General features: G+C 43.4%; 1 protein-coding gene across 3 annotated transcripts in view; it reads left to right on the forward strand.

Annotated features, from left to right (window-relative positions):
* ATP8A2 (ATPase phospholipid transporting 8A2) overlaps positions 1 to 13,463 on the forward strand; it is a 680,267-nt gene that overhangs the window by 602,428 nt on the left and 64,376 nt on the right. The window lies entirely within an intron of this gene.

The following is a 13,463-nucleotide window of genomic DNA, read 5'->3' on the forward strand; positions in this document are numbered from 1 at the left end:
GGCCTATTCAAATATTACTATACTACTTGCCTCTTGTCTTTTTGAAAAGAAGTTAAAATGTTAACTGTACTGTTGACCCCCCCAAGTTGCCCTGCCAGTCTCATTTCCCTTGAAATAGAAATACTCCCATTACTTTAATGTTTACTATTTTTGAGCATGTATTATGTATGCATAAACCTATCAAAAATATAAAAAATACACAAAGTTGATTTTTGCAGGGTTTTGAAACTTAATGTAGATTGTATTATATGCACCTTTCCCCTCAATACTGGGTTGTTTGGGATGATTTTATCTCCCACTGTTTTTGACATTTATCTATAGGGATATTATTGTAATACATTCATTTTAATGCTCTTTTCAGTTATATAAATATACCAAAATTTATTTATTCTCCTATTGATAAACATTTACCTTACCATTTTTTTTGCAATTACTAAAAATGCTATAGCACACGTTCCTGTACATGCATATCTGTGGGCTTGTCTGAGTTTCCCTAGAGTATAGAATTGCATATGGAATACCCATTGGCAAATCTCTCAATCTGTGGCTTTTCTTTAACTTTTGCTTCTGGTGTCTTTTAGTGCAGAAGTTTTCCATTTTTATGCAGTCAGACTCATCTTTTTCCCTTCATAGTTTCTGTCATTTTGTATATTTTCTAAAAGCTAATCAAGGTCAAAAGGATATTCTCCTAGGTTTTCTTCTAAAAGTTGTAAAGTTTTACTTTTCACCCTGATGTCTATGATCTTCCTGAAGGAGTGTGTGCTTGTGGTATGAAGTTGGGTGTAACGGGTATTTTCACTTAGATGAGCAGTGCCATGCCCGAGCCCTCCTTGCCCTGTGGATGTGCAGGCTGCTGGGCTGCCACATCAAGTAGGGTCACATGGGACTCTTCGTGTCAAGGCCCAATGTCTCTGGGGTTGCATCTGAGGGGCAGGGTCTGAGCAGCGAGGGCCTGGCAATACAGTGGGGCCTTGACTTACGAGTTTAATTCGTTCTGAGACCAAGCTCATTAAGGAGCTCCTTAACTCAAATTACTCTATCACCTCAATGCAAAAAATTGGCCGAGAGACAGCTGGTATCTCAAAAAACTCGTTAGTTGGGACACTCGTAAGTCAAGGCCCCACTGTACTCTGCTAGCTATGTTTAGAGGAATGTGAGCATTTGCCTCCAGGTTTTGAACCTAGAGAGCATCTATGATTCCTATGCAGGAGACTTCATCTCTTTGGGGAACTGTTGTATGTCAATTAGAAGTTTCCTCTATTCACTCAACTTATTTCCCTTTTAGAAAAATGATTCTTTTCTGAACTGTCAATGCCCTCTCAGATGCTTTAAAGAATTGCAGGGATTGTTGTGCAGCTTAGAAATAATACATATGGGAATACCCAGAAAGGAAGGTTTGATAGAAGAGAGTAGAAGCTAGAACCAAGACCTACCTACTTCTCATTTGTGCCCGAGACCAGTGGTGTTGTTAATGAAAACAGGAAATGCTAGAGAAGGGGGTGGGAAGACGTGAGGGTTGGTTTTAGATGAATAATAGACATGTATGTTATTTTGGATACCTTTCTTGGGAGTTTGGAGTTACTGTAGGGTCTGCTGATGTATCCCTGTGTGCACCTGGCAGGCAGTGTATACAAAGAGGTGAGTAAGTAGTTGAACAATAAGCACTACCTGCTGTCAGTGCGCAGACGCCTGTAGGTGAGGAGGAGGACGTGCTTTCTCTCATCATTGATGTTTCTATCTCTCCCTCTCCCTTCCACTCTGAAATCATCTTTGTGTCTCTTATAAGTAACTAAGAGGATGACACATGATGAGTGCTCAAAACTGCTGGAGGGAGGAAGGCAGATCGTTTGTGACTGTGAAGTCTTTAGTTTCATGAAAGAAAGAAATCATCTGGAAAAGTAGAAAGCATGATGTTAATTTCTTAATTTCTACTTGGAATGGATATTTTGCAGTATTCAGTAGGTCATCATAAGCTATTATGTCAAGTCTTTTCTCCCCAATAACCTTTTAATCTTTCTATTAAAAAAGAAATCTGAACTTTGATGTGGAGGAGCAGTAAAAAGCAACAGCAAGAGTGAGAGAGAAAAATATGCTAAAGAAATCCCGGAGGGGCCACAAGCTGCTGCTAAATTTCAGTTGCAGTTGTCAGAGTTAAAGAAAACATTGGAGAAAATGTCTCATGGAGGGGTCCCTGGATTGTTCTGCTCCAGGAAGGCCAGCTGAGGGATGGATGGCAGCCAGCTGGCAGGGGCTCAGACGCCCAGGTACCGTGCACCAGCCACTGAGCTCATTTGCTCCATCTGAGTCATTTTACAGCCAAAGCTGTTTTAAGATCAGCACAAGGCACCTTACAGATGTTTGAGGGGGGGGGGGGTGCAAGGAGGAAGGAAGAAGTACATGCTTCTTTTTGAAGGTTTAGCGCAGGACTTCTCGGGGTTTGGGTGAAATGGAATGTGTTATGAGGGCCATGACAGCTCTGTGAAGCAGATGATGCTGCCACCTCAGTTTCACAGATGAGGAAACAGGCACAGGGAGGTTAACTAACCTGTTGAAGTGCCATAGTTTAAGGCCCAGAGGCATGGTTCCATTCCATTCTAGTTCATCCTTCACCACCATACTCCACTTCTGAGAAAATCCAAACTCCCACCTCAGTGAAGCAGAGAAGCCCAGGGGCCATGTCCCCAAGGAGGCATCGCTCTTCTCCTGAGAACACTTCTCCTAGATCTTCATTCTGGAATATAGATTGGGAAGCCCCCTAGGAAATCTAAAGTGGCGGAAACCAGAAAGAACTTGACCCACAGCAAGAGCCAAGCAAAGCCCGGGTCTGAACAAGATCACGTTGTAGCTAAAGTTTGGTAGCCTTTTCATGTCCACCATAGTTCCTGCTTACAACTCCTGTGAATGTCCTATGCCAACTGACAGACCACCTAAGGTATAAATTATTGTTTAACTCAGGTATGCATTCATGACTGTTAATTCCACTTTCCTCAAACTTGCCCATGAAACACTCCTAACAGTGGAGCAACGAGAAGATCTGAAGCCCCCTGGAGGCCTGGGGATATATCCCATGGCATTGCCTCTCAAAAATATTTATTTGAAGACTCTGGTTTTAGGGGGAAAATCATTCAAATTATTGTGAAAAAATTCTTGATTTTAATATGAAAGTATTTTTCTTTTTCTTCTTTTTTTTAAAATATATTTTATTGATTTTTTTACAGAGAGGAAGGGAGAGGGATAGAGAGTTAGAAACATCGATGAGAGAGAAACATCGATCAGCTGCCTCCTGCACATCTCCTATTGGGGATGTGCCCGCAACCCAGGTACATGCCCTTGACCGGAATCGAACCTGGGACCCTTCAGTCCGCAGGCCGACGCTCTATCCACTGAGCCAAACCGGTTTCGGCATGAAAGTATTTTTCAAATCTTTGAGTGAAATTGAAGATTTAAGATCTTGTTTATCTTGTGCTTTTATGCAAATATCAACACATTGGTACTCTTAAAAAACACAAATCTTCCAGGTCATATTACACTTTTAAAGGTACTCCAAATGCCCAAAAGAGTGAGAGCAAGGACTTCCCAGTGAGAATAAATATCTCACATTTCAGATCTGTGCATGGGTGTATCACCTCTATTAATTATGTAATTCCCTAGAATAGAGAGCCCAGAAATCGGCCCGAACCAATATGCTCTATTAATATTTGACAAAGGAGGCAAGAACATGCAATGGAGCCAAGACAGTCTCTTCATTAATGTCAAGTAGGAGAGCTGGGGAGGTGACTCTGCCCAGGGCCACTCCTCTCAGGTCACGTGGGTTGCTGTTTGCCTCCGGTATCTGCAAGCCAGCTGCAGGGGTAGGAGAAGTCTTTATCACCAGAAACAACGATTTTTGTCTTTGGTTTGTGGTTCCTGACAACTAGGAGTCTACAGAAAAACCTGAAAGCCAAGACGATCTTCAGGATCTTCCAGCTCTGAATTCCTTTTCATTCTTTTCTATGGATAAGAAAATGGCCACGGTCTGGTTATTCTATAGCAGTTCAGTTCTGTATGATTGGGAGACCCCACTCACCCCTCAGTTCAGTAGAAGCAGCTAAGCTCTGGCACACAATTTGGGTTGAAAATTCCCCCTCTTCCTGGGGCTGTGACTCAGGCTGACACCGTATTTAGCATTTTGGCATGCAGCTCCACAGAAAAGATTAGCACCTACTCTTTTTTCTTTTCCATTCAGGCACAATGTTATTGGTGAACATCCTTCATCCTGGGACAGGGACAGCTGAGTCTGGGCTCTAAGTGTCATTCTATGGAGACTAGAGATAAGCAACAGTGCTTGGCCTGGTGTGAAGATAGGAAGTCCACCTCAGTCAATAAAAAATAGAAGACAGCATAGTAGCAGTAAGCACAGTGAGCTGTGCTTAGACTAGAGCATAAAGAAACGCTATTGCCCGGCCAGTGTTGCTCAGTGGTTGAGTATCCAACCAAGGAACCAGGAGGTCACGGTTCAATTCCCGGTCAGGGCACATGCCCGGGGTTTCAGGCTGGATCCCCAGTAGGGGACGTGCAGGGGGTAGCCCATCAATGATTCTCTCTCATCATTGATGTTTCTCTCCCTCTCCCTTCCTCTCTGAAATCAATAAAATATATATTTTAAAGTACTTTTTTTTTAAAGTATAGATCTTACCTTTCTACCTGCATTACTACTAACACTTTGCTGTCTAGCATCAATAAGCAACTTGTTTGCAGCATACTTTTGGAATTTTTCAGTTTACAGTTTAACCCACCACCTATCTAAGAACAATGTCTAGTAAACCTTCACTGACAGTTGGAGCAGAACGTAGCCTTCTGGACCCAACTCCCCCTCAGAACCTACTCAGGAGCCACTCTACCTCACTGTCCCCAACTTTGAGGATATTTAAATATTTTTGCTTATGTCAACAGTATGGAGAAAATCAATTATAGGTAATGGGTATGACACATGCTATATACCAGGCACTTTTTAAATAGTGCTTTACATTTATTAACTCATTGAAGCCTCGTGGTAACTCCATAAGGTAAGTATTATATTTTTCCCATTTTACAGAGGAAGACAGTGAGGCCTGGTGATTAGGTTACTGGTAGACTAAGTTGCAAAACTGGGACTGGAGCCTGAGCAAGCTGTCCATGCTTGTTATGGACTAAATACTTGTGCTCTCCTCCCCAACTCATATGTTGAAGCCCTAATCCTCACTGTGTTGGTATTTGGAGATGGGACTGTTACGTGGTAATTAGTTTTAGATGAGGCCATAAGAGTGGGGCCCTCATGATGAGATTAGTGCCCTTACAAGAGGAGACATCAGAGAGAGTGCTCGCTCTCTCCCCATCCCTCCCTTCCTCCACACAAGGATTGCAACCATACAAGGATTACACACACACACACACACACACACACACACACACACACACACACACAGGTCATGTGAACACATAATAAGAAGGGGGCCATCTACAAGCCAGAACGAGAGCCCTCATGAGGGAACCCCAGTCTGAGAACTGTGAGGACAGATGTCTGTTGTTTAGGCCCCTCAATCTTCCATATTCTGTGATGGCAGCCTGAGCTGACTGCAACAGGGCTCTTTTTAAAGGCTAAGTAATCCAGCCTCCCACAGAAATCCTCATAGCCCCTCAGCCTTTCAGGAAACACTTTCCAGTCACTCTCTCTTTGATCCTTTCAGACTCCCTTTCCCCGTGGTGCCTCCACCAAGCTCTTTATTTGAGACCCTGGTTTCATCCATGTCTATAGGAGGAGGAGTGAAAAGAGCACCTCCTTAGTCTACCTTAGCAAGAGTGAGTGATGCCACCAGACTGTATTCAGGTACCACAGCAGCCAGCGAGTGAATGGCCCAAACGAGGCTCCTGTGTATCCAGGCAGGGCCCTGGGCCTGTGGGGGCAGAAGAGCAACTTGGAGGGTGCCTGGAGCCAGTCTGTGAGTCTCTGGACCTTCTAGATGCAGGGGAAAAGCAAGTCATAATCATGGGGAGGGGCTCTCATCCCTTCTGGGGGCTCATCACTCAGATGGCAAATCAACAAGATGGGCCATTTTTATTCATGTCTGTCCTAAATACTGTACTTTAATGTTGAACCTAATTTTCTAAGTTATCAGGGTTGTTGGACCTGTTGGACATCTGGTTTTTCTCTTCTGGAAGATGGAGAACTGTCAGCACAGTGTGCTTTTAGCTTTCTGAACAACCACACAAGGATTGCAATCTAGAAACCGTGATTATTAGAATTGCCCATGAATTCACAATTTATATACTATGCTGCAGACACAGATCCACAGCCTAATTTCAGGAAGCCAGCAAGCTCACCTCTGTGGCAGGAAAGTCAGTTCTGGTACATGGTGTCCCTGCAGCCCTCCCCATCACCCCGCGGGACAAGTGCCCCTGTGACATAGAAGATAGAGACTGCACATGTGTCCCTGTGAACCTTGCTTTTTTTGTTCCTGAAAGTAGAAAAACATACAGATTACACAGCATCAGTTTTAAACTCAGAAATGAGAGTCCCACTTTCCCTGCTTTAATTTCCCATACCAGACTTCTAGGAATTGCCTGTCTTCGCACCCCCCCAAAAATTGTAGGAAGTTAGTGCATAGCAGGGTGCAGGGTCATTCTGGGTGATTTAGTACAGCTATTTGGTTAGACCAGTGGTCGGCTAACTCATTAGTCAACAGAGCCAAATATCAACAGTACAACTATTGAAATTTCTTTTGAGAGCCAAATTTTTTAAACTTAAACTATATAGGTAGGTACATTGTTATTAACTTAATTAAGGTACTCCTAAGGCTTAGGAAGAGCCACACTCAAGGGGCCAAAGAGCCGCATGTGGCTCGCGAGCCACAGTTTGCCAACCATGGGGTTAGATCAACCATTTGGTCTCTAAAATGAGGCACTTTCCCAGCTGGCGTGTCTCAGTGGTTGACCGTTGACCTATGAACCAGGAGATCAGGGTTTGATTCCCAGTGGGGGCATATGCCTGGGGTGCAGGCTTGGATCCCTAAGGCAGCCAATCAGTGACCCTCTCTCATTCATCATTGATGTTTCTCTCTCTCCCTCTCCCTTTCTCTCTGAAGTGAATAAAAATATTTAAAATAAATAAATAAAATAAAATGGGGCACTAAAGAGAAAATAGGATTTCAAAATGACCATTTCATGAAAAAGAAAATAAGTTAATAATTCAAGGGATTTGAAGACTCACCTTTCTCTCTAATAAATAGGCAAATTGCATTGACAATACTCTACCTCTTCATAGCCTGTATGGGGGAAATTGGAAATACCTTCTCGTCACAGGCTGGGAATAATTAATAATTTGAATGTTACACCAATTTTTAAAAAGTCATTACATTCTATATGCTCTGAAACAGGGATTAGTGCCCTTGGAGGGCAAGGGGTGGGGGGCAGTCTTCATTAGCTTCAGGTTTTGCTGCCAGTAGCTTTTAATTTCAAGCTGCCCTGCCAGTCATTGGAGAAGGGTCTCTCTTCTCACATGGCTTCCATGGGATGATGACATTGCTTGTCAGAGTAACCCCCAGATGCACAATCCCACCACCACAGAGAGCCACTAGAATGGCTAAAATAAAAAATATTGACTCTACCAAATGTTGGTGAGGATGTGGCACAGCTGGAATGCTCATACACTCACTTCACTCAAACAACCCCTTTAGAGAACTCTAGCAGTTTCTTATAAATTTGATCATATACTTACCATATGCAGAGCAACCCCTCTCCCAGGTGTTTACCCAAAGGAAAGGGAAACATTTGTACACAATAAAGGACTGTATAGGCATGTGCAGACCAGCCTATTCTTATAATAGGTCAAAAACTGGAAATAACTCAAACGTTTATCCACAGGATAAACAAATTGTGATATATTCATACAATGGAATACTATTCGAAAAAAAATAAAAAGAACAAGTTACAGATACATGGATGGAATAACATCGATGGCTCTCAGAGACATTGTGTTGGGTGAAAGAAGCCAAATGCAAAAGAATGAGTAATCTGTCTTTCCAGTTCTGTGATATTCTAGAATAGGTACAGCAGCCATAGTGACAGCAAGCAAGGCAGTGATTGCCAGTTGGATGTGGAGATTGTTTGAAGAGGGCACAGCAGACTCTTTGGGGTGAATGAAATAAATGTCTTATCTTGTTTTGAGTGGTAGTTACACAGATGTAGGCAGTTGTCAAAAGTCTTATAACTAAGTACTTAAGGTTTGTGCATATTAGTGTACTAGAGGCCTGCTGCACAAAATTAGTACACAGGTAGGATCCCTAGGCCTGGCTGGTGATCAGGGCCAATCTGTAGGGCGACCAGCGGAGCTATCAGGGCCCCCCCCACTGCAACCTGCCTTGGCTGGCCTGGGGCCTGTGGGCTGAGGGAAGCTCCTGCATTGAGTGTCTTCCCCCTGGTGGTCATTGCGCGTCATAGCGACTGGTCATTCCACAGGTCATTCTGCTGTTTGGTCAATTTGCATATTAGGCTTTTATTATATAGGATAGTTCTCACTTAATATGCAGCAGTTCTCAACCTGTGGGTCGCAACCCCTGAAAATACATCCTGCATATCAGATATTTACATTATGATTCATAACAGTAGCAAAATTACAGTTATGAAGTAGCAATGAAAATAATTTTATGGTTGGGGGTCACCACAACATAAGGAACTGTATTAAAGGGTCGCAGCATTAGGAAGGTTGAGAACCACTGCTTTATAGAAACTGACATATGACAAAACCAATTTGACCATTGGCTAATTGATATAAATAAGAGTGAAGTTCCTATAGCATCTCATCAACATTATAATGAAATAAAGTTGAGCAAAGCTACAATATTCGACAACCTGTTGCACTTAAATTGTAACCTCCAAGAGCACTGCTTTCACCTCTTGGTGAGTAAATATGTTTGGTAAGAACATAGGGTCACTTTTGAGAAACCCTTTTCAGAGGATGATGTTAATGAGCCATCACTAACATTTGAGGGTTTCAAAATACATCCACTGATAAAGCTACCTTATGCTTTGTGATAAAAACATTAATGTTGAAAAGACTGTACTGGTTGTATCTTTTGTCTTTAATAAGATTGCATTTGTAGGAACTTTTAGATGGTTGTTTAATTTCTCCCATTATCAGGTGCAGATAATAGAGAGGCTGAGGAGGCAGGTTTTTGTGTTGGAGGCTGTAGGCTCAAATCCCCTTTCGTGCAGGTGGATTAGGTATCAGGATGGAGTGTACTGGCTAGTTTTTTTGTTGTTTTTTTAAAAATATATATTTTATTGATTTTTTACAGAAAGGAATGGAGAGGGATAGAGAGTTAGAAATATCGATGAGCGAGAAACATCGATCAGCTGCCTCCTGCACACTCCCTATTGGGGATATGCCCGCAACCAAGGTACATGCCCTTGACCGGAATCGAACCTGGGACCCTTGAGTCCGCAGGCCGACGCTCTATACACTGAGCCAAACCGGTTAGGGCCTGGCTAGTTTTTTGACTTATCAGAGGTATGTCCAGTGCTTTGGGGATCACTTGATTGTTTTTCTGAAAATTCATTTGCATTCACACCAGGTTTCTGACCTGCGTGCTTCAGAAGATGTTGCACAGTATTGAACTGAGACGTCTTCCCCCTTTTCAGTAAATCGAAACTTAAAATTGGCACCAGGCCCTAGGCGTTTTGTACGGGGAAGAATGATTACAGGAAATGAAGGACTGGATTTCAGCCTGGAATTTGCTTCCTCCCTCCTGTGGCAAGTAAATGTGGTCTCGCTGACTGCTTTGTGTGGCCATGCCATTTTCTTTTCTGCTGAGGAGAAAGGCATTACAAGTACATGTATTCTTAGGAGCCTAGCGTTATGTTTGGGTTTTATTTTGTTGTTGTTGCTCCGTGGAAGTAGAGGGATTGGGGACATTTTTCTTCCTGTGTTTCTTTTCGTTTTCGTACCTTTACAAGTTCTGCAATTTTTCTCCTACTTAAATTTTGAATTTGGTGTAAAATTTATGTCAGACTTGTGCCTTGAGTATTGTGTTCTCTCTAAACTTAGAGAAGTCTCTTCTGCCCTGGACAGGCAGGTGGGAGATGGGGGACGGGGCTTCATTCCTCAGGCTGCGGGAGGGAGGAGAACTTGGGTTTGAACCTCTCTTGATGACCCTACCCTCTGGCTTCAGGTCCTGGGGGAAGTTTCAGAGTTAATGTTTCTTTGTAAAATGAGGGCTGTGGAGGATTCGATGAAGTTCTCTATGGGAAGGCTGGCACATAGTGATGTGCCAAGAACCTTAGCTTTCTTCTCACACGTGAGCTACTGCCTTCTCCATCTCTATCACTTCCTTTCAAATGTTCCCCACACTGGGAAGCACAAAGTGACCTTCCCTAGCTTGGCGACCCTTTTTAAACCCTTTACCCTGCTGTGGCCTGTTCACAGAGGGCTGGCCCTGGCACTGTGGGCATGTTGTGTGATGAGTAGCACACTGAAGCTAAGGAGCGCACTGGTCCCCTGTTACTGGTTCTGTGGGTGTCCCTGGTTAAGAAGTGCTTGCTTGCCTGACTTGAAGGGGTGCTGTGCAGCATTACAATTAGACAAGCCTTGGATCCCTTCCAGCCCTCATCAGTTTGTGTCCTAATTTCTCAAATAATTGCACCCACCTGAGCCTCACTTTCCTCTAATTCAGTGGTTCTCAACCTTGGCTGCACATTAGAATCACCTGGGAATCTTTTTAAAATCTTGATTGCTGATGAGGCCCAGAAATCAGGATTTTAAAAAGATTCCCAGGTGATTCTAATGTGCAGCCAAGGTTGAGAACCACTGCTCTAATTGACCAGAGTGGTTCCTATGCATTTGGCACCAAACTGGTTAATGGTGATTGCTAGCTAAGGACTTGCTAACCCAGAGGTGCATTCTTCCCAATGGGACTGTTAGCACATCAAAAGGATGTTTTTAAAACCTCGCTGAATAGTGTATGTGGAGGGAAGGGGAGAGTAATTAAGAGCCATTTGTCACCTAGCTCAGTTCAATAAACATTTTTTGTTATGCTAAGAAACAAGAACAATCTAATGAAATTTAAATGACTAAGGCTGTGGCTTTAGCAAATACTTCAGGAATTTGGTCAATCTGAACATCAGGATGGTAGAAACCTTTCTGGAGGGAGACACACTGGTAAAATTAGTTATATATATGATACCTTCACAGCTCCAGGTTTTAAAAACCAACAACAATACTTTCAACTCTCCAATTTATCTTTGTTAATTTAGGAGGGTCTTCATATTTCAAACAGGGCAGTTCAAAGTTCATTTTCTTTATTTCCTCAGCAGTGAAAAGTTCTAATTTTCATAATGTATTTAAAATATTACATTATGGTTGTAAAATGTTATTTTTCAATAATTGGATTCTTTGATAAATATGGCTGAACAGGACTGCTTTCCGTGGGCCACGCACCACCCAAGGCATTTGTAGCAAGAGCAAAACTCAAGGGGTCCCCTCAGCTGGGCTCCTGGGGACCCTGTCAGCAGGGAGCCGGAGTATGGGAGGTGGAAGGCTGGACTGCAGGAAGGGGACTGCTAACCACCCAACTCCTTCTCGAAGTTTGTTTGGGGGGGGAGGGGAATAACTTTTTCTTTCATGTAAGTAATATATGTTATCTATAGAAAAAGCAGGAAGTAGATCTAGCCAAAGATCTCTGAAAATAAAACCAGTAATTCTCCTACCCAGACAGTCCTTCTGATATCCCATGCCGGGCATTTCTCCTGAACATATAAGCACTCGCATATGCAAAGGGTTAGTCATCTCAAGTCCATCAAGGCCTGGCCACTTCACTGTTTTTGAAACCCTAAAATGCGCTTTTTAAAGGTGAGGAAATACCGAAACAGGACTACAAAGAGTATGGTGTATTTTGATGTATATTGACATATAAATAACAACAACAACAAAAAGAGGCCATGACACGTGGGTGGACTGCATCTCAAGTGTAATTCTGAGGCTTGGGCCAATCAGCTTCCTTTCCACACACCCATTTCCATGGTAGGGCTCCTGTAAGAGGTTGTCTCCGAACCCAGATTTTCACTAGCAATGTAGCATGGCATCTCTGTCAACACATGTAATTCTATATCATTTTACTTTCTGAATAGCAGCCCATTGGATGGACCACAAGATATTAAGTCCTTTTCTTGGACATTTATCCCTCACTTTCCTTGATAGTTCATACCACGGTGAATAATCTGGTACTTGCTTCTTTATACACTTCCTTACTTATTTCCTTGCGATGAATTCTAAGCTATCATTGATGGGGCAAAACGTCCTCACCTATTTGTAAGGTTGAACTGTTCTTTCTGAAAGAGCGCCCTCCTGTTTTTAGAAAGGAGAGAGAGTCCTTCAGTGCTAGGGCTGGAGTGAAGCTTTACCCAAACCTCACTGCTTCTGTTTCATTGTCACAGTGTCCGAGTACCGCTGACAGGGCCATATGAGGGAGTGCAGAGGCCACACCTTCTCTGCGGGAAGAGAAGAGCAGTATGAAGGAGGTTGCTCTGGGACCCCTTTGATTCTCAGCCCAAACAATTTCCAGCAAGAGCCCTGACATTCATCTTCCACACCTCCTCCACTCCCCGTCACTTCTGAGCCTCACTCCACTTTGCAATGAGTTGTGGCAAAATACCTATTCCAGCAGAATCAGATGGTGAGAACTCCAGATTTAAAAAACCCCAAAGAACATGAAAGGCCTGCCACACTTTATTCTGTGTTCTTGTTCCAAGTAGCCCATGCTTCTAGGCCAGCTTGTCAATGGCCAGCCAGCTCCATGATCCTTGCCACCAAAACCAAAATCAAAATCTCACTCGAAAACCAAAATCTAAGGACTCTGTATCCTCCAGCCTCCATTTGCTCTAAATTCTTTTCAGTTCCTCACCTCACTGAATCAGATTTGGCCCTGCAACTCTCTCCCTTCAAACCCTCTCTACCTGCTCCTCCCAAACTGTCTCTGTCTCAGTATGTCAGGAACAGTGTCCTCAAAGGTAGCGCTCCTGGCTGTCCCCCTGTCGTCCACCCTTCCCCTTGGACTCACTCCCCTTGTACCCTTCCCCAATCCCAATGATACAGGTCCAATCCTGTATCTCTCCAGGCACATCCCATATGCTGTCTTCTCCAAGAAGTCTTCCCAGCCTTCTATCCCAGTGGTCGGCAAACTGCGGCTCACGAGCCACATGCGGCTCTTTGGCCCCTTGAGTGTGGTTCTTCCACAAAATACCATGTGTGGGCGCTCACGTACAGTGCGATTGAAACTTTGTGGCCCATGCGCAGAAGTCGGTATTTTGTGGAAGAGCCACACTCAAGGGGCCAAAGAGCCGCATGTGGCTCGCGAGCCGCAGTTTGCCGACCACTGTTCTAGCCTAATAGCCTTCCTCTAAAGCTCCATATAATATGATCATGACGTATACATTCCACTGTGTCACGTAAATGG

This window comes from Myotis daubentonii, chromosome 2 (assembly GCF_963259705.1).
Source record: "Myotis daubentonii chromosome 2, mMyoDau2.1, whole genome shotgun sequence".
NCBI classification, from domain to species: domain Eukaryota; kingdom Metazoa; phylum Chordata; class Mammalia; order Chiroptera; family Vespertilionidae; genus Myotis; species Myotis daubentonii.